The sequence below is a fragment of the Bos grunniens genome, chromosome 2 (assembly GCF_055505025.1).
Source record: "Bos grunniens cultivar Pamir isolate PY7600 chromosome 2, Bosgru_T2T1.0, whole genome shotgun sequence".
NCBI lineage: Eukaryota > Metazoa > Chordata > Mammalia > Artiodactyla > Bovidae > Bos > Bos grunniens.
Window position 1 is genome coordinate 81,571,483 of NC_141166.1, and position 20,989 is coordinate 81,592,471.

Sequence of the window (20,989 nt, forward strand, 5' to 3'; positions counted from 1 at the left end):
TTTTGACCTTTTCATTATAGCACTTTGCTTTTATCAGAATTAATATGCAAACAGGTACCTACAGACAGAGAATTCCCATAATCAAAACTTAACAGTTTGGCTGTAGGCAGTGAGGAAACATGACCCTTAATTAGCCGTGGTCACTACTATATGGCTCTATAGTTTCTTTTGGCCAGAATATTGAAGTGTGTTTCTTCTTTTTTCTAATAATCAAGACTACAAAATAGAGATAAAAATCAGGGTAGAATTAAAAATTATTCTTTTTGGAAGGAGATTAGGAATGAATATGACGGCTTTAAAGGATGCTCTCTGTGCATGGCCTGCAACCTAAAGTAACCAGGAATCTGGAAATGTGAGGTTTACAGGTTGGCAAAGGTAACTGTTGCTCATCGAAACCCTATCTTTCCTGAGTCCATTGCTGATTGGAATTCCAGCACTTCCTTTTCTAATCTAACCATCTTCTACTATGTCCTTGGCCTTTAAAGTCTTTTAAAGGGAAGCAATAGATGTAAACTCCTAGGTCTCCAAGGTTCAATAGATATGAACTAGTAGGAGATTTGTCATCGCAAGGTGGTAATTTACTTGAGAAGCCTGTGTTAGGGCTGATGCTATTATTGAAAAGGTCCATTGCTATCTTCTTAACACCATTCAATAGGACTTATTAAGTAAATAAGGCAGATAATTTTTTTCCCCCTCAGCAACTAAAACAGGTCAGACACAAAGTGTCAAAATACTTATTAACTGAAGTACTATCACCCTGGAAAATTAAGTCACATTCATTTCTTTTTCACATAAGATGGATTCTTATTACCTATTCAACAACAAATTTTCTAATGAAATTATGAGCCAAGTCTCCATGAGCCGTATATAAGTACATTCACTTGTAGTGTAAATCAACCTTAAACATTACATCATGGCTACAACATACAAAATTGAAGCACAGATACAATAGTAATGCAAGAAGGAACTTAGCTAAGGTCAATCCAATCAATTGGATGGATTAATGGATTCAGGCAATCTCTACTCAATATCTTTAAGACCTAAGTAGGTCAACAGCCTGACAAATAGGAAATTGTCTTCAGCATAAGATCAGAATATCAAAAATAAATATGCTGCTCAGTTCTTATATTTTTAACACAGCTCTATGAATCAAGTCAAGGCCATAGGGGATAAAATATCAAGAACTGAGAAGTAGAGCTAACTTATTTTGTCCCAAGCCTACAGACCTGGATATTTTTTGTCAACATTCTTGCTCCTAATTTTAGCCCTAAATTCTTACTTTGGCCACCAGATGCAAAGAACTGACTCATTGGAAGAGACCCTGATGCTGAGAAAGACTGAAGGCAGGAGAAGAAGGGGACAACATAGGATGAGATGGCTGGATGGCCATCACCAACTCGAGGCACATGAGTTTGAGCAAGCACTGGAAGTTGGTGATGGACAAAAAAGCCTGGTGTGCTGCAGTCCACAGGGTTGCAAAGAGTCAAACGCAACTGAGTGACTGAACTGATCTATTATTGATCTTAAAAAAATTTGAGAGAAAAGGGAATACTAATTTTTAAACTAAATTTTTGAATTCTTTGATAACTAATATATAGGAAAATCATTTAAGAATTAGCATTTGAAGTCTAGTCAATTACTTTTAAATGGTAATTTAAAAAAATTATTCTTCATCACTATATGGCCTTTTTATTTAAATATTTTTGCTTCTTTCAAGAATGATGATTTTTTTTTTGTAAAAAGTTGTTAAATACTCTCATAAACAAATATTAGTTCTATCTACAGGCTATCATTAATTTCCATCAGCAGTGCACCTAACAACATTTTTCTTGTTTAGTTTGTTGGTAAGTAACAATACTGACCAAATGCCCATTATCAGAAATTAAAGAACATATTCAAGCCAAATGAAAATGAAGCTGATAAAATGAGATGTCATTATACATCAGGTTATATTGTGCCTCTTCTTGCTACCAGATACCACTAGCAGAAATATTACCTTGTCCAATTAGTCATATCATTATTTTTAAAATGTTTTCTTGTGGTCAGAAATCAGCATTAATTTGGATGGTAGATACCCATTGTGATGTTAGGATGGACTGCCTTGGTATCATAATGTAAATTTGTTCCTAATGGGAAGTAACATTATCACTGCCAGCACAATGCACTGAACACTGTAGGTGCATCATTAATGGTAACTCTTAGTGACATTGAGGATAATAAAGTAAACAGAACTTACGGCACAGTTGTTTTTTGGCTGTTTTCTAAGAATTTAATAACAACTTCATCTGAAAAATGCAATTATCAATGATTGTCTTGTTGATGAGTTAGTGCATTATCAATACATGAAAAGATCAAGGTGGAAACAAGATACTTTAGTCCAATTTCCCTCTTTTACAAGTAAGAAAACAGAGCTCAGGGGGATTTAAATTGATTTTCCAAGGTCAAAACCTTGAAACATACTGGCAAATTTGGGCTCAGACGAAGTTCTCCCTGCTAAACCATTGTGCCTTCTTAACTGCCTTGTGTCCTAGTTCACTCTTTGACACCTGAGACCTGCAAAAAGGCAAAAGGATGGTTAACAGAAACAGTAGAAGATGAATTATCCCTAACCATTCATGATATAGTAAATTAGCTACCTAACTATTCCATCTACTTTAGGATATTTAATGTATTCACCATTATGGTGCACTTATGTCAAAGGAACATTAACTTCATTCTCCTTTCTCCAAGGCAACCTGAATAGGAAATAAACAAAAGTTCACTTGGAAGAGGGTGTGATACTTTTTAAAAGCAATTTTATCTCTGCATTAGTACTTAAACAACTAAGCCACTAGATTGCTTTTCCAATTTACTAGGTTGTGGGTTTTCTACAACACTCATGCAGAATATACATCCCGTAGACACTGCATTTTACTCAACTTTTCCAAAGGGAGTTTATATAATAATTCAATTATCCTTTCTTGGGCTCACTTAGCTAGCTTGCATCAGTAGATTACAGAGAATTTAAGCCTAAATCTAAATGAAAGTCTATTTATGTTTTAGTACACTGATGATGGATTATTCTTTGAGGGATGTGAGTAAAGAAAAAAGAATTTTCCAAATGATGCCATGAACATGATTTAAGAAACTGTGAACAGACTTCCCTGTTGGTCCAGTTTGATCCCTGGTTGGGGGCACTAAGATCTTAAAGTCTGCATGGCATGGTCAAAAAAGAAAAAAAAGATGTGGACATTACAGAAACTATACATTCTTTAAAAATAAAGTAAATGTTGGTTAGGATATTTTATAGAAAACACTAACTAGTTGAAGATCAGAGATTGAGTAATAATCAAGCATAATCAGCATATGTGGATATAATTAGTATATGTGACTATGAGTCAGGAAATTGCATCAGGAAATATAAGCTACACTGTGCTTATAGTCATTAACTCCTGAGTTATAAGGAACTCATTATAGTGTTTTTGGAATATGCAGATTCCTATTTCTTTTTCTTTCTACTTATGGTTAAGCTTACTTCAGCTAAGAACTCCAGAAAAAGGTGGGCATTTGCAATTTTAAAACCCCTTAATCAAACTGAATTAACCGGTCTACTTTTGGGGTTAAAAGTAGGGTAGTGAAAGTGCAAGTGAAAGTTGCTCAGTTGTGTCCACCTGTTTGTGATTCCATGGATAGTTCATGGAATCCTCCAGGCCAGAATATTGGAGTGGGTAGACTTTCCCTTCTCCACGGGATTTTCCCAACCCAGGGATCAAACCCAAGGTATCCCGCATTGCAGGCGGACTCTTTACCAGCTGAGCCACAAGGGAAGCCCAAAAGTAGGGTAGAACTCGGTCAACACTTGCAAGTTTTTTGAAATGAAGAAAATTTTGGTTTACTTCTAAATATTTCTAACACTATAAACCAGACAATAATTATTAAATACAGTTCTTACTGGATGATATCCATAGCATTATTTGTTATGGCATAGATATAGATACCCGATGTGTCATTATGTTCCTGAAATGGAATTCCATATGATACAATATCTACTAACATTAAAATTATGTTTACCAGAACTAGAACCAACTTCCATATACCCCAAACATTTTTGCAAAAAAGTTAACATTTATAGAGGTAGATCTGGGCCAATTTTATCTCAATATATTGTTTATCTGTGTTCAAAATTAAAAGTTTATGTAACAAACTAGGACAACTTATGCCTCAGGGTAGGAAGATAGCAAAGATGTGAATCTTGGCAATTTAAGCAAGTTTCTCTGTGAATATTCTGTTTATTAATCTTTCTTTTCATGATCATTTTCACTTATTTTTTAGTAATAATCTGGCCATTTTTACTCCCCAGAATACATGTACACTAAACTCCTTCAGAAAAAAATGAAAATCTTTTTTTGAACATTTCATAGCTTAGTCTGAAGCTGAAATCACAGATTACCAATTTTCCTCACCTTTCATAAATCTTGCTTTCTCCTTCTAATCTGTAACTGAATCAATATTAACTGCATTCTACAGTATAACAATGATTCCCTTCTAATATACACTACATGCATTATTCATGTCAAGGTATTTAGGCAAAAAGTGTAAGGACATTCTTGAAAATCTACCCACTGTAAATTTCAACTTTAGCTGTTCATAGAAATGGCAACCCACTCCAGTGTTCTTGTCTGGAGAATCCCAGGAACAGGGGAGCCTGGTGGGCTGCCGTCTATGGGGTCGCACAGAGTCGGACATGACTGAAGCGACTTAGCAGCTTACCTATAAATGTTTATTCATGCTTGTCTACTTTGCAACAAGGATTATATAGAGTGAAGGTGGCAATATAAAGATAAATAAAACAAAGCTTTCAATCTCCAGGAACCTATAATTTAATTAAAGAAATATGTTACAGAAATATTTCTAACTGGGTCAAATTCACTGTCAGTCATATAAAAGAGGGGGTATGTCATATTTTGGAGGTTAGGAAACTGACCAAGAAGTTTCAGGGGAGGGTTTGTGAATAATGAACAATGTGAGAGGCTAAGAGGTATCTCTCTTTTAAGAAACCATGTGTAAAACAGTTAACTAGTGGGAACCTATTATACAGAAGAGGGAGCTCAACTTGGTGCTCTGTGATGACCTAGATGGGTGAGATGAGGTGGAGGTAGGAGGGAGGTCCAAGAGGGAGATGATGTATGTATACATATAGCTGAGTCACATCATTGTAAGGCAGAAATCAACATAACATTGTAAAGTAATTACACTCTAATTAAAAAAAGAAAAAAGAAACCAACTTAGATAATAATCAAGTGATTTGGAGAGAGGTTTTGTAACTGATACAAACAGGACTTTCTTTTCCATCTTTAATACTTGTGCACTTTTACAAGTAAACTCAAGGAGACTAATGGACTATGTTTTCTCATTCCCTCAGTATGGCTCTAACTACCTCTGTTATTCCCTGTGACTGACCTTCTTTCAGCTGCATGTTTATGGTTCTTTGGCAGATTCCTCACTAAACCTGATGCCTGCTTTTGCATACCCAGATACTCTGTCTGATAATCCCAACGTAACTGCATATAATGGGCAAGACAAGACTGACCTTAAAATGTGGACTGGATGTTTATGGACATCTACAAGGGCCTTCCAGGTAGAAGAAACTGTGGAACCACTGGCTGAAAGTCAATAAATAATGAGTGTTCAACAGAAAGTTTTGGAGATTCTGCCACTTGCTGAGTATAACCATTGCAATTATGTACTCTGAAATTGGGGACATAACCACAAGACAGGCTTGGGGACCCACTGGACCCACTGTGAGGCAAATCTGAGCTAAAACTCCATTGATTACCTAATCTCCTTAAGGTTCTTTTCTGACCGAAGGGCCACAGTGGCATTTTGGGTCTCCTGAATTGCAATAGTCTAGTAGTCCAGGAGTATTCTGATTATTTCCTTTTCCAAATAGGATAGTTACTCTGATAAAAAGCCATAGGTCCTACTGAATAAGACTGAAACAAAGATCAACAGTATCCATTTTGGGTAGTACACTGGGGTCCTTCCACAAGGGAATATGATCGCCCCTTTTTTCAAGTTCTAGACTAGGCTAGGTAAGTGCTAAGTATTTAGGCCATAAGGGAAGTGAACTTCAAAGATTCTAGTACCTTGAATTCAGGGCAAGGAGATTAGGGTCCATTCTGTAGACAACTGGGAATTCTGGGAATTGTGTACTGCACATCGATAAGCAAAGAAATTCCATCATTAGGATTATGGGATATTTTTCCTAAAACCATCTGAAAACATTAGAGAAATAATCAATATAAACAATAAGACTAATTAGGAAGCTATGACAACACCATCATATTCGATGAAGATAGTGGTAGTAGAAAAGGAAATTGGACTTGAAGAAGGAATGTGAAAGACTTAGAAATCTTGGCTGGACATAATTGGATATATGAGATGGAAGGAAGTTAAAGCAGGTTTTAAGTAAGCCTGGATATTTGATGATTTTTAGAACTGTTTAATAAAGCCAGTGTCTATTATGAGAGAGTCATTTCCTAGGCAGGTTGATAAGAAGTCTAGGGGTCCCCAAGGAGAGAGAGGTCTGGAATTCTCAAGGAGGAAGAAAGGACAAACTTTTTTTCCTTCTCTACATTCCTTAGGATTATATAACAATAATGTATCCTGCCTGAGGACAGTCTCTGGATTAAGGACAGTCTCTGGATTAAACCTTCTGTTATCTTAAAATGTAAATTATGGGAGTAGACCTGGTCTTTACAAGGATGTATCCTGCCTGAGGACAGTCTCTGAATTAAACCTTCTGGCTAATTCTGTTATCTTAAAATGTAAATTATGGGAGTAGGTCTGTTGAGGTCTTTACAACCTCCGACATTCTTTGGATTCATTGGAGAGTATATAATGTCATTGCTAACACTAGCAAGAGGGTACTCTTTCTGCCCCCTTCTGATGCCTATGTCAGAAGCTTTCTCTATCTCCTTTATACTTTGATAAAACTTTATTACACAAAAGCTCTGAGCGATCAAGCCTTGTCTCTGGCCCTGGATTGAATTCTTCTCTGGGGGCCAAGAATTCCGGTGTCTTCATGTGATTCAACAACAACCTTTCAATAATATAATAGAAATGGCAGAGTAGTTCCAAGTTAGAAGGCATTACTTTCTAAATGAGTTGTGGTTAAATTAAGGTACTAGACATCTGTATGGAAATGTTCATCATTCAATTAGAAATGTTGGTCTTGATTTGAAGGAAGGAATAAGCACTTGGGCTTTTGCAATAAGAATTAGCAACATGGACTTGGGATGGAGATGAATAAATTACCAAAGGGGAGACTCAAGGATGAAGAAGTATGAGAGAAGCTAATAATCTTTGTAGTTTCTATAGAATAACTCAGTAAGAACCTAAATTTGACAAGTTAAATGTATGTAGTAAGTGATGATGAATAAAATAAACTTAGGAATTTATGCTGCCATTATCAAATTCAGGGAATAAAAAAGAAATTATACACCTAGAAAAAGACTGAGTGAAGATTTTGTTTGATACATGCAAGTCTTCAGTAGGTTAATAGTTTCTGAAGGAGGATCTAGTAGATAATCAAAACTGAGAATGCTAAACAAGGTGAGAATATAGAATGTTTCCTAAGGTGATAATGGAAAAGGTCAGGGTGGAGAATATAGGTTAAGGGGAAATTTGGAAAATGAAACCAATATCTCTCTTTGACTGAGAAGGCAAAAATAAAGAATGAATCAAGATACAGAGCAAATATTCATTGGAGGGTAAGCACATTGAAGGATTTTATTTTAAACAGTCTCGATTCCAAAGAAAAAAGAAAAGAGACCATTATCTCAGAGTAAGTGAGGAGTTCAACTGGGGCATAAATTAAGTAGAAGTTGTTGGGGTTTGAATCAAGGTGATGTGGCTCCTCTGGTGCACCTGTAAGCCTCTTAAGCATCATTTTATTCATGTTAATTCTCCTCTCATTGTCCTGGTGGTTTTGGCATGTATCAACAGATATCCCCAATGTATTTGAAAGAAAGATGGGACATCACAATCAGGAGCTGCTAATGCTGTGTTTCAGGAAAAGGACATGAGAGAAGATATAATTAGAAGGGAAAGACAATTTCAGATGATATTACTATAAATTTAATCAAGCAGAGAGCAATGAGTAATACCCTCTAATAACTGACACTATAGCAACAGGTAAAAAGAAAATGAATCCATTTGGTAAATAAGAAAGAATAGGGACTTACCCTAATAATTTTATATTGCTTTTAGTTTATAAAAATACCAATAAATATGTAATAATATTTATTATATATGTGACTGTATTAATGATTGATAAAAATATGAAAGAATAAGATGAACAAAGACTTTAAATTAATAAATCATTTACATTCAATAAAGTAGAGATCAGACAGTCTGAAAGAGTTTTTGTACTGAGCAAAACTTATCAGCCTGAAGCTGCTACACTTGGCTTTATTGCCTAGTTCTGCTATTTTAAACACCTAAATAATTATTTATCAGTTCAGTTCAGTTCATTTCAGTCGCTCAGTCATGTCCGACTCTTTGCGACCCCATGAATTGCAGCACACCAGGTCTCCCTGTCCATCACCAACTCCCTGAGTCCACTCAAACTCACATCCATCAAGTAGGTGATGCCATCCAGCCATCACATCCTCTGTCGTCCCTTTCTCCTCTTGCCCCTAATCCCTCCTAGCATCAGAGTCTTTTCCAATGAGTCAACTCTTTGCATGAGGTGGCCAAAGTACTGGAGTTTCAGCTTTAGCATCATTCCTTCCAAAGAACACCCAGGACTGATCTCCTTCAGAAAGGACTGGTTGGATCTCCTTGCAGTCCAAGGGACTCTCAAGAGTCTTCTCCAACACCACAGTTCAAAAGCATCAATTCTTCGGCGCTCAGCTTTCTTCACAGTCGTACTCTCACATTCATACATGACCACTGGAAAAACCACAGCCTTGACTAGACGGACCTTTGTTGGCAAAGTAATACCTCTGCTTTTCAATATGCTATCCAGTGTATTAATAAATTAAGAATTCATTGAGGTTGTAAGTTTTAGGCAGAGTGCATGTAATGTTGGATGCTGTGAGACCAAGCAATACCATAGCAAGAATGAATGAGGACATTTCTTATCTTTCTGGTTTAGTAGTAATATCTCAGGGCTGCTTATATCTACAATGTATTCTATAGGGCTTGGCTTATTTACCCCACCCCAGGGGACAAAATTCAAGTGAAATTAGGATACATTTTTCTATTACATTTTTATTTTCTGTCCTTTCATCTGAAGCCTAAGGAACATGCCATTATAAGTAGAAAGAAATAAAGAGACAATTAATCATGGCTTTTAAGTGTTACAGAGAAAGAATCTGCAATATCTTTTTTCTTTATATCCAATATAAGCAAAATACAGCAAGTAATGATGTGGGATGCAATAAAGATTTTATTGTCATTTTATTGGGATGAACATGCTATCTTATTCATATTTCTACCTATATAGTTCATTTATCCTAAACTTTTAGTAATAACGTTAATGGCTTTCCACACTTCTTCACACTCCTGTACTATTTTATGCTTTATGCATATGTTTTTTTATATTGGCAAAATATAACAGTCCAAGGATAAACAAACAGAACCCAAGATATTAGTAAGTTACACAATGATAAATTAATAGGTGCACTGTTTATTACACTTAATCAGTAAATGAAATCTTAATTCACTGTTGACTTTCCTTTCATTTTTTTCCTCCTCTGCTTTGAGAAATACCAGTTCATTAAGACCAACTGTAATTGAAAACATAACTAACTTTAATAAGCCCCAGCTTTTTGCACTCTCTGGCACTTTATACCTTGTTTTATCTAATTCTTAACACCATTTCTTGAAGTCGTGAGTTATTTCTAAAGACCCTGATGCTGGGAAAGATTGAGGGCAGGAGGAGAAGGGGATGACAGAGGATGAGATGGTTGGATGGCATCATCGACTCGATGGGCATGGATTTGGGTAGACTCCGGGAGTTGGTGAAGGACAGGGAGGCCTGGAGTGCTGTGGTTCATGGGATGGCAAAGAGTCGGATACAACTGAGTGACTGAACTGAACTGACTGATGTGCAACCATCAAGTATGAGCACCTTAAAAAGTGAGCAGCCTCACTTTCCCATCTAGGAAACAGAAATATCAAATCCTCCTCTCATCTATTTTTTTTTAATTGTAGAATAATTCATTTACAATATTGTGTTGACTTCTGCCATATAATAACATGAACAGTTGCAAGTACACATACGTCCTCTCCTTCCTGAACTTCCCTCCCATCCCCCAACCCTCTAGGCTGTCACACAGCACTGGGCTGAGGCTCTCTGTGTTCATACAGTAGCTTTCCACTGGCTATCTAGTTTAAATATGGTAGTGTATATTTGTCCATGTTACTCTCTCAACTGTTCCCATCCTCTCCTTCCCCCACTGTGTCCAGAGTCTGTTCTCTATGTCTGTGAGTCTATTCCTGCCCTGGAAAATGAACAGATAAAGAAGTTGTGGTACATTATATACAATAAGCTATCACTCAGCCATAAAAAGGAACACATTTGAGTCAGAGTGAGAAGGATAAAACTAGAGCCTGTTATACAAAGTGAGGGAAGTCAGAAAAAGAAAAACAAATTTCACATATTAACACATATATATGGAAGATACAAAAATGGTATTGATAAACCTCAATTTTTTAAAAAATTTCTAGATATAAAAACACTTTGAAAGAAATGTACTTAACATTAAAGGCATAGTATTATTATTTACAATTATAGTTCAGAAAAGATTATCTTATTTAATCAACCTGTCCAGTAATACCTATCATTTTTAGGTAAACAGATCATGAAATACTTCACAAATAAGAAAAATAGTAAATTAATATAATTCAATCATAAATCCATTTAGTTTGTTATTATAAATGAAACATTAAAAAAGCCATATTTGACTGAAAAAAAAAACCTCTGATCCCTTAAGTATTCAATATTATCAGAAGTCTAAATAAAGGCAATTTAGAAGACCAAGTTTCTACCACTGTAGAGCTTCATAAACTGATATAAATTTCTGTTTCCATTTTGATGACAATAGTATACAAAGGGAATTTCCATATTTGTGTGCATAACTGTTTAGGGAAGAAAGCATGTGCTTAAAAATACTTTCATCATGAGCTAAGGTTTTTGTTTTCAAATAATGAAAACAAATACATATGAAAAATATTTGCTATTTTTAACTATTTTCAAGACATCTAGTTATATTTCTGTTTTTATGTTTTTTAGGTTTCTAATTATTTTTAGATTTTATACTAATTTCTTAAAGCACCCAAACTCTAATCTGGATTAATTTTCATATGTGAACAAGCAAAAATATTCTGTAGTGATGTCATTGCTTACTCCCCAATTTTACATGACAGATAATATAAAAAGACATGATAGTCATTGCTTGTTTTCTCATGTTACAAGAGATTTTCTATATTCTGCTGTGTTAATATAATAGGTATGTGTAAACCTTGAATATGAACTCTTTTAGACTCTGCCATTTTTATCTGTTAAACTAAAAAGACTATCTTGGACTATTAAAGGTTAAAATCTCTTGAGGGTTAATTTTGGAAAGGCCACTAGGAAATCATTTTAAGCTTGGTCTGAATTTGTAATGGAAACAATGAAGGAGGTGAGAATTTCTATGGCAGTTACTCATCGTCTGTTTCACTTTGTTAAAGTGAACTATAGGGGAACTGATGATGATTTTCAAATTCGTGCTGGGTATTGTTGGTTGAATCGTTTATCCCTCAAAAATCCCCCTGTATTTATTCATTACCCAGACATTCAATAACCATTTACTAAAAGCACAACAGCTAGCTAGCACTATGCTAGATGTTGTAGATACAAAGGCAAATATTTAGCACATACTATTGTCTAGGACCTAACATTGTATTATATGTGGAAACAAAAATGTGACTAAATAAAGAGATAAACTTTGATATAAGTGCATGATAAAGTTGGAGTATTAAGGACTGGTTACCAATAATATAATAATTTTATGACAGTTAAGAGTTTCACAATAATTTTGCATACATTTTATCATGAAAGTTAAAAACAGTTTTCAAAACAGATTTTAAAAAATCACTGGGCATGTGATCATTTAAAACAGAAAAGCTAGTTACCATTGTAAGAGATTTAAGGTGTATCTATTTCTATCTGTCTCAAGAAGTAAAAGCAAAAGGAACAGAATAATCTAATGAATGTAATAAGTAGGTTGAATGGAAGAAAGAGCTCTTTACTATGAAGGCTATTAGTCATCAGAAAATAGAGACTCACAGTATATCCATCGGGCTTCCCAGATGGCTCAGAGGTTAACGCATCTGCCTGCAATGCAGGAGACCTGGGTTCAATCCCTGGGTCAGGAAGGTCCCCTGAAGAAGGAAATGGCAACCCACTCCAGTATTCTTGCCTGGAGAATCCCATGGATGGAGGAGCCTGGTGGGCTACAGTCCACGGGGTCACAAAGAGTCAGACACAACTAAGCGACTTCACCCAGAACCCAGTATATCCATCAGGGGATGACATGAGGTTATACATTACAAAACTAATGTGTAGACTTTGCTAACAAGATTTTGATTAACTCATACACATGTCTTTGTAAGATGACCTATAACATGGAGTGAAGTGAAAAGAAAACCTGAATAAACACACATGCGTATTAAGGAAAATGTTCCCTTCATATGTTGGTTTACTTAATCGGTCATTCGGTCAATCAACAAATATTTATTTGGCACCCACCACAAAAGTGCAAGGCACTGTGCTGCCTACTTTAGGAAACAAAAAAGTAAATCAGGTAGTGCTTTGGATACCTTCTGAGGGGTAAACCGCTCTACCAACAAATACCAGGCACAAATTTGGACGAACACCATTGGTCCCCTATAGTTCACTTAAGCAAAAGATGCAGCAGAAGTCTTCTAGGTAATCAGGGGAAAAAAAAAAAAACTAGGAAATGGCAAAGGCTGTAAAAGAGAGAGAGAGAGACAAATTACTACAGTATCTCAAAAAGGGGGGCTTATTTCTAACTTATATAAGGAGAGGGCAGACTTCACTGAAGTGAGTTTTGAGTGACCTTAGAAAAATAATAGTGATACAGTAAAGAACAGGGAAGCCTGGCATGCTGCAGTCCATAGGGTTTCAAAGAGTCAGACACAACCAAGAGACTGAACAACAACAAAGAAAGATAAGAAAAGTGCATATTCAGAAAGAAGTGGAAGGTACTTTAGTGGAGAAAATGAAGTGGTGATTATAGGTAATATGCTTGAAAAACAAAAGTTACTATTTCCTGAAACCTCAAAACGTTCTTAAAACACGAGGTAAGGATTATTTGGGTCTATGGACAGAGAGAGTGATCAAATGGATACTTATAGAAAAGATGGCTGACATTTTAGCTAATTTTATTATATGATGCAAAATGCCCTGTATACTACATAATGGAACTATATTTTAAGCAATATTATAATACTACAGAAGAACAAGTTAGGTTTGTTCTTTTTAGTGCTATTAATTCAAAGTCTTTTTTAAGTTGGCTGGTTAGACAATGCCAAAGTAAAAAGTGTTAACTACTGTGGTTTGAACTTTATTTCCTCTCATTTGATGTTATCATGCTGTCTTATTTTTCAGTCAAGAGCTACTTTGAAAGGCATTTGAGATCAAGGTACATCTGAGAGTCTAAATGAGACAAATTAATAACAATTTTTCTTATTTAATTTTTCATATATGTCCTTAGAAATGGTATTTTAAAATATATTTTAAAAGTCTCAGGCTGATGATTTGACACCAAAATACCCATTAACCTTCAGTCATTTAAAGGTAATTTTTCTGAATGCAAACTGAGGTTTATTTGTTCTGGTACTGTTAAGAATATAACGCCCATAAAGTCCCACACATATATGCACTTTTTTTCAAGTGTCTAATATAAGGTAAAATGATTGAATTTTTATGGACATTTAAAGTAATAGCAATGAAAAATTTCAGATTATTTAAAGGTGCATTTAATTACAGTTATAGAAAAATGCTTAAAAATAGGTACTATCATAAATGTATGTAACATATAACGTGCAAATGTATATAGTACCTAAATGGAAAGGGCTAAAGACAATGAAAGACACTGAGTCCCGAATGTTTGTGGAGGAAAAGAATTAGAAAGCATCTAGCCTAGTGTTTTACAAACTGTGATATGTTAAATGAACTAAAATAGAAAATTTAAAATATTTAATGTTCATGTATTATTTTAAAACATAAAATATAACTAATAACTTAAACCTTTAATATATATTATTTTATTGCATATATTAAAATAAGTTGACATAATCAATATCTTAGAAAGTTATTATGTCAGTAGTATGCATATATTGCAAAAATAGTATTGTAAAATATGAAAAAATGAAGTTTGGGAGACATTTATTACTCATACAGAGAGACGTGTGCGCGTGTGCTAAATTTTTGTCCGATTCTTTGCAACCCTATGGGCTGTAGCCCACCAGGCTCCTCTGTCCATGGAATTTTCCAGGCAAGAATATTGGAGTGGGTTGCCATTTCTTACTCCAGGAGATCTTCCCAAACTAGGGATCGAACCAACATCTCTTACGTCTCTTATTGGCAGGCAGGTTCTTTACCACTAGGGCCACTTGGGAAGCCCTAATGTAGAGATGCTGGAAACCAAATAAATATAGAGACTCACTTGTGTTTGAAAAGTGCTAAGCATTTATTAAATAACTGAGAATTTTTTTTCTAATACTACAGAATCTAGTTACTCATCTTTTATATTAAACAACCAATTCAAAATGCATGAATTGGAGGGTAAATTTAAATATAAAAATTTAAAGTGTCTTTTGAACTACCTTTGACTGGGATACTGATCATTGGTGGCTACTGAAACTATGTTTTGTTTTGTTTTGTTTTGTTTTTTTTAGTAGATTATTCTCAACTTAAAAGGTAACAGCATAACCTAGATTTTATGAATGAATAAAGAAATGTTAGGTTTATCCCAGATTCTTTGAAATCAGGAAGATCATTCAAGTCTTTAACAGGAATACTCAAGAAAGAATGAGGACTTGTTTCCTCTGATGTTTGACTAAGGGGCTTATCACCATGAGAGGTATGACTTATACTAGCAGAGTGAATATTCCACGCAGTCAAGGGTGGCCTCTTTATTTTGCATTTAACCCAGTTCCTAGAATATAGTCAGTTTCTAATAAATATCTTATAACTTAATAGATGGAATCTTATAAGTATAAAATATGTCTACAACTAGAACACTCTAAGAGAGTTGCTCAAGCTGGATTTAGAAAAGGCAGAGGAACCGGAGACCAAATTGTCAACATCCGCTGGATCATGGAAAAAGCAAGAGAGTTCCAGAAAAACATCTATTTCTGCTTTATTGACTATGCCAAAGCCTTTGACTGTGTGGATCACAATAAACTGTGGGAAATTCTGAAAGAGATGGGAATCCCAGACCACCTGACCTGCCTCTTGAGAAATTTGTATGCAGGTCAGGAGGCAACAGTTGAACTGGACATGGAACAACAGACTGGTTCCAAACAGGAAAAGGAGTACATCAAGGCTGTATATTGTCACTCTGCTCATTTAACTCATATGCAGAGTACATCGTGAGAAACGCTAGACTGGAAGAAACACAAGCTTGAATCAAGACTGCCGGGAGAAATATCAATAACCTCAGATATGCAGATGACACCACCCTTATGGCAGAAAGTGAAGAGGAACTAAAAAGCCTCTTGATGAAGGTGAAAGAGGAGAGTGAAAAAGTTGGCTTAAAGCTCAGCATTCAGAAAACGAAAATCATGGCATCCGGTCCCATCACTTCATGGGAAATAGATGGGGAAACAGTGGAAACAGTGGCAGACTTTATTTTTGGGGGCTCCAAAATCACTGCAGATGGTGACTGCAGCCATGAAATTAAAAGATGCTTACTCCTTGGAAGGAAAGTTATGGCCAACCTAGATAGCATGTTCAAAAGCAGAGACATTACTTTACCAACAAATGTTCGTCTAGTCAAGGCTATGGTTTTTCCTGTGGTCATGTATGGATGTGAGAGTTGGACTGTGAAGAAAGCTGAGAACTGAAGAATTGATGCTTTTGAACTGTGGTGTTGGAGAAGACTCTTGAGAGTCCCTTGGACTGCAAGGAGATCCAATCAGTCCATTCTGAAGGAGATCAGTCCTGGGATTTCTTTGGAAGGAATGATGCTAAAGCTGAAACTCCAGTACTTTGGCCACCTCATGCGAAGAGTTGACTCATTGGAAAAGACTCTGATGCTGGGAGGGATTGTGGGCAAGAGGAGAAGGGGACAACAGAGGATGAGATGGCTGGATGGCTCACTAACTTTATGGACGTGAGTCTGAGTGAACTCCGGGAGTTGGTGATGGACAGGGAGGCCTGGTGTGTTGCGATTCATGGGGTTGCAAAGAGTCAGACACGACTGAGTGACTGAACTGAACTGAACTGAACTGAAGAGTTGATTAGGCTACACTGAGGAGGAAAGATCTCCATGCCAGGAGGAATTCTCATGATTGGATCCCATTGAGGGGATCCAAGCACATGACAGACATTTATATAGGGTGCCTCTGGTCCCTTTCAGCTATGAGATTTTATGATTGTTTTCCTATGAAAACACAGGATATATTAAAGTATATTACCTCTTGCAAATCATAAAGGCACCATTTACTAATTTATTACATCTGTAGATTAAACTGTAGTTTTGTAACTTGAAAGAATTAAGTGCTTCTAAAGCATGATTTCCATATTCTGCAGGTAGCAGATTAGCAGCTTCTTAGTAAAGCATCATAAGTCATAGCATTATTGTTATATTCATTTTATAGTTAGCAAAATCAAGGCAGAAAGGAACTGCAAAAGCTTTTACTTCTCAGTCTTAGTCATAATGATTTCCAGGATCTCACAGTATATTCCTCATAATACAAATATTATAAATGAATTTTCTGCCAATTCTACTGAGTATACAAAATCTATTTTTTTAGTACTAATAGCATACCCAGAGGAGAGAAATTGACCATCTACTCAAATGATGTTTAGTTGAATGGAAAAGACTCTTAAAAAATCAGTTATTGCCCTTCATCTCTGCTTAGAAGAAAATCTTTCATAGTATGGAGAATGGCTAGATAAGAAGTCACTGTTTATCCCATTACCTCTATGCATATATGTACCCAAAGACCTGGGTTCCTGAGTTCATAAGTGACATATTAGAAATATTTACAATTTATATTAATATATACTCAAAAGCTATGGTAGAAAGATGAACAATTCCATAACTAAAATATTTTATTTTGAAACTCAGATTCATTTACTTCAATGCCCTATTGACTGATGCAATTTTAGATTATAACAGGAAGAAAAAAGTACACTCTGTCTAAAGAAGTAATAAGTAAAGAACATTTTGAAACAGAAGCCCTGGAGACAAGAGGAAACCTAGGCAAAGGTTTCTGTGTATGTGTGAAAGTAGCCATAAGTAAAATGAACCAGTGTGTTGAAATGTAATTCTGTAATTCCCAGGACAACATACTGGGGAACTAAGTTTGCAAGCAAGATATTTGTAACACATGTTGGTGTGAGTTTCCAGAAAACCCAGATCAGTCCCAAGAGAACCTTTTTATGGTGTAGCCATGAAATAATGTAGGTTATTAAATTATGAGGCTATAATTTTTCTTTAATCACTGGTATTTTGAATATCAACCAGAAACAAAACAATTTTGGACCTGTCTATAGATAGGTCAATTTTTTCCCTTCCACCATTGTCATTTTATTTACTCTTCCTGTTTTTAAATATAGTTGTAAACAATCTCTGTACCAACTTATCCCAGTACAAGCAGACCAGATTCAGAGAATAATAACTCACTGAAATTGAGGCAGTTACAGTCGCATTTGCACTCTCCGAAGCTGGCAGTTTCATTCTCTAGAGACAGGTGCATTTATCACATTCACAACCATAGTAAAATGAAATCATCAACTAAAGGGACTCTGGCTCACTTATTCTCCTCCAGGAGAGCCACCAAATATTTCAATATATAAGCAGAGGATCTTCAGGCTCTATTTTCTTGAGAGAAAGCAGAAATTCCAGGGAAGTTGATGGACAGTTTCTAAAGACGTTTCATAGTATGTTCAGATCTGAGAATTATATGAGTCTTAAGGCTGCATTAATATGGTTATGAATGGATATATTAACATCTTGGTGGTAGAGGGTAAGAGAGTAGACTAGCATAAAGCCATGGAAAGCTTTTACATTTCAGCTGTGTTCTCCCTTGGTGTATACCTCTTACCAAGTTTTAATCTCCACATGTGCTTCTTCCCTACCAAAAATAAAACTAAACTAAAATCTTTTTTGTTGTTTCAACAGTTACAAACTCAAGACTATTCATCTCATGTTTTTGTTTCCACATACAATACACACACGGTCCTCGTAAATCTCTTTTGTACGAACCTTAAATAGTTTGCCTTCATTGGACAAGTAATTAAATTAATTAGAACTTAAAATGATACTGAATTTAGTCATCTTCTTCTAAGTCCTGTTGTTTACTTAACTATATTCTTAATCTCATGGGAAAAATAAATAAGCTTTTATAGTACATTTTGCTTCTTTCTCTTTAATGTTTCCATTTCACAAACAGGAAATATTGTACTTTGTCACCAAATTTCTTTGGCTTAGTGCAAGAATGTTCAAGATATTTTGCCTAGGAATCCTCGATTACTTTCTAAAACTTCAATAATTAAAAACTGCAAGATTAAAAATTTAATATTTCTAAGCACTATTTAGACCCATTGTTTACACAAAATGCATATAAACAGTTTTTGAAGGTAAATTCACATGAATACACTATGGACAAACTTGACCATTTCTCCTTCATTAGATGAAAACTGAAAACTATGTCATTGATGAATTACAAAGGCAACTACTTGGATGTAACTAAACCACGATATGTAAAGCTGTCGACTTTCTTACCAAAGAAACATGAAAATGCATATTCTCTGCATAATGTGACTTAATAAGCATTTTTATGCTTATATGCACATTTTAGAGTATTTTGTTGTGGATAACATTGTGGAAATGTGATGTCTATGAGTGATGATGTCCCAAATATGTCACCGTAAACCTGGGATACTTTCAACTAAGAATCTCTCTACTTTCTAGTCCCTAGTTGATGCCAAATAATGTTTAGACATTTAAAACACTGTATAAAAATAAATGGGAACATCAAGAGCAGTACACTACTTGAGCAAACAAAAGAGGCAAACTTCTCCTATTAAGGATTTTCTAAACATCAACCCTGAACACAACAGACTGTTCAAAGCACAAAACCTCACTGCCAGGCAAACATCACTGAGTTTTGAAAATAAGGCATTTGTGGTTTATACTAAAGTCACTGAAGTTTTACAGATAAAGAGAAAGAATTGCTCTCTAGATTTCAATGGTGCTTATCAAAATGGGAGAAGGCAGTGAGTACACGTTGGAATGTAAAAAGATTAGCTTTTGGGGCTCCCCAAACACATATCAACATATTAGGAATGGCTGTTTATTGGTTATTGGAACACTTCTGCTCAAGCTAACACAGTTCCTCTAAAATGTACCAAGTATTATTATAAATGCACAGGTGTCACATGAAACTGTTTGAGCACTGATAAGGGGCATGGAATGAATGCTAGTCAGAGTCTTCAACAAGCATCATATGCAAATGTGGTTTTTCATTTTGCATGTTGAAGTACTCTCTATGATCTTTCACAAACTTGCATTTTTTCCTTCTCCATGGAAGCCTCTCAGTTATCTCCCTAATAATGCTCCTGATCATGGAAAATATTGCAGGTGTTTCTTGGAAACACTTTGCATTCCAGTCCCCTATAATGAAAAGGACATCTTTTTTGGGTGTTAGTTCTAGAAGGTCTTGTAGGTCTTCATAGAACTGTTCAACTTCAGCTTCTTCATCGTTACTGGTCAGGGAATAGACTTGGATTACCGAGATATTGAATGGTTTGCCTTGGAAACAAACAGAGATCATTCTGTCGTTTTTGAGATTGCAACCAAGTACTGCATTTCGAACTCTTTTGTTGACTATTATGGCTACTCCATTTCTTCTAAGGGATTCCTGCCCACAGTAGTAGATATAATGGTCATCTGAGTTAAATTCACCCATTCCAGTCCATCTTAGTTCGCTGATTCCTAGAATATCGACGTTCACTCTTGTCATCTCCTGTTTGACCACTTCCAATTTGCCTTGATTCATGGACCTGACATTCCAGGTTCTATGCAATATTGCTCTTTACAGCACTGAACCTTGCTTCTATCACCAGTCCCATCCACAACTGGGTTTGTTTTTGCTTTGGCTCCATCCCTTCATTCTTTCTGGAGTTATTTCTCCACTTGTCACCAGTAGCATATTGTGCACCTACCGACCTGGAGAGTTCATTTTTCAGTGTCCTATCTTTTTGCCTTTTCATACTGTTCATGGGGTTCTCAAGGCAAGAATACTGACATGGTTTGCCATTCTCTTCTCCAGTGGACCACATTCTGTCAGATCTCTCCACCATGACCTGTCTGTCTTGGGTGGCCCCACATGGCATGGCGTAGTTTCATTGAGTTAGACAAGGCTGTGGTCCGTGTCAACAGATTGGCTAGTTGTCTGTGGTTGTGGTTTCAGTCTCTCTGCCCTCTGATGCCCTCTCTCAGTGCCTACCGTCTTACTTGGGTTTCTCTTACCTTGGACGTGGGGTCTCTCTTCACGTCTGCTCCAGCAAAGCACAGCTGCTGCTGCTTACCTTGGACATGAGGTAGCTCCTCTGGGCTGCCACCCCTGACCTTGGGCAAGGGTGTGGGGTAGCTCCTCTCCCGTGCTTATGTGGCATTACAGCTGCCACACTTGTGCACCCTCACAGCTGCAGCTGGATCATCGAAAAAGCAAGAGAGTTCCAGAAAAACATCTATTT

At 36.0% G+C, this 20,989-nt stretch overlaps 1 protein-coding gene and 1 long non-coding RNA gene across 2 annotated transcripts in view; both read right to left on the bottom strand.

Moving 5' to 3' along the window:
• LRP1B (LDL receptor related protein 1B) overlaps positions 1-20,989 on the bottom strand; it is a 2,178,569-nt gene that overhangs the window by 1,528,286 nt on the left and 629,294 nt on the right. The window lies entirely within an intron of this gene.
• LOC147378275 (uncharacterized) lies at positions 1,996-6,254 on the bottom strand. The gene is made up of 3 exons (XR_015149770.1): positions 6,126-6,254; positions 5,570-5,642; positions 1,996-2,553 (listed from the first exon to the last, which is right to left on the bottom strand). It is a non-coding gene; the product is annotated as an uncharacterized LOC147378275 (long non-coding RNA).